Genomic DNA, 1,289 nt, shown 5'->3' with positions numbered 1-1,289 from the left:
AAGCCTAGGATATTTAAAAATACTAGGGAGTGTATTTTGAAGTTTAAAAGAAGTAATTTTAAGTCAACCAAAAGAACATGGTGGGTCTTAATGTTAACTGATTATGTTGTCTAAAGCACCGAAATAAGCAAACAACAGAATAATGGTCAAGAAATTTATTTTTTTTTAAAGATTTTATTTTTATTTATTCATAGAGACAGAGAGAGAGAGAGGCAGAGACACAGGCAGAGGGAGAAGCAGGCATCATACAGAGAGCCCGACGTGGGACTCGATCCAGGGCCTCCAGGATCACGGCCTGGGCTGCAGGCGGTGCTAAACTGCTGCGACACCAGGGCTGCCCAATGGCCAAGAAATTTAGAAAATGTTTGGGTCATACATCAACTGATCTAATCCATTAAGGAAACCATCTATATTTCTGGATTTTAGATGGATTAATTAGAAAGCCATAGTGCTTTCCTTTAAAATGTGTCTTGGTGTCATGGGTAGAATAGGTGATTGGGACTGCATGATGAGCACTGAGTAATGTGTAGAATTTTTGAACCTCTATATCGTATGCCTGAAACTAATATGACACTGTATGTTAACTATACCAGAGTTAAAATTAACGATTTTTCAACAATGTGTCTTGATGTCAACAGTCAGCTGAATGACCACCTGGTCCAATGCAATGTGACATTTCTTCTATTTTTATCTTCAATCTTCTCAACTAAGTCAAGAGTTCATAGTAACTTTTGTTTCTCTGGAGATACTCAAAAGGAACTATATATTTATCTGAAGATATCTCTAAAAATATTCTATGACAATGAGTAGTAAAAGCTAGAATCACTAGAGCTAAGCACATAGGTGAAAGCACTCCTTCTTTTCAAAAATTGGTTATTTAAGTGCTTATGTTGGCAGCGCATATACTAAAATTGGAAAAATATAGAGAAGGTTAGCATGGCCCCATGCAAGGATGACATGCACATTTGTGAAACATTTCATATTTTTAAAAAATGGTTATTGAAAACTAAGTTAAGTTGGGATGAGACTATGTTAAAAGGATGAAAGGATTTTTTTCTGATCTCTGAGAGGTCACTCATTTGATGGTAGTTCAGACTTTTACTTCCTGATGGTCCGATTTAAAAGACCAAGATTGAAAGACTTCAGATTTTAAAGATTTGGATTTAAATACATTGATAAATAAGCATTTAGCAGGAAGAGAGGTAAGGCATATTGGATCAATGAATTTAGGGAAAAAAATACAAATTTCACAACTTTTTCCATGCTGCAATTCTAGAAAGCAGACTGCA

General features: G+C 35.5%; 1 non-coding gene across 1 annotated transcript; it reads left to right on the top strand.

The window, feature by feature from the left end:
* The first annotated feature begins 881 nt into the window (after window positions 1–881).
* Window positions 882–987, top strand: LOC112934890 (U6 spliceosomal RNA). Its single transcript, XR_003238074.1, has one exon. It is a non-coding gene; the product is annotated as a U6 spliceosomal RNA (small nuclear RNA).
* The last annotated feature ends 302 nt before the right edge of the window (window positions 988–1,289 follow it).

Source organism: Vulpes vulpes, chromosome 3, assembly GCF_048418805.1.
Source record: "Vulpes vulpes isolate BD-2025 chromosome 3, VulVul3, whole genome shotgun sequence".
NCBI classification, from domain to species: Eukaryota; Metazoa; Chordata; class Mammalia; order Carnivora; family Canidae; genus Vulpes; species Vulpes vulpes.
Note: the sequence above shows the minus strand (reverse complement) of the source record. Positions and strands in the feature narration are given on the sequence as shown.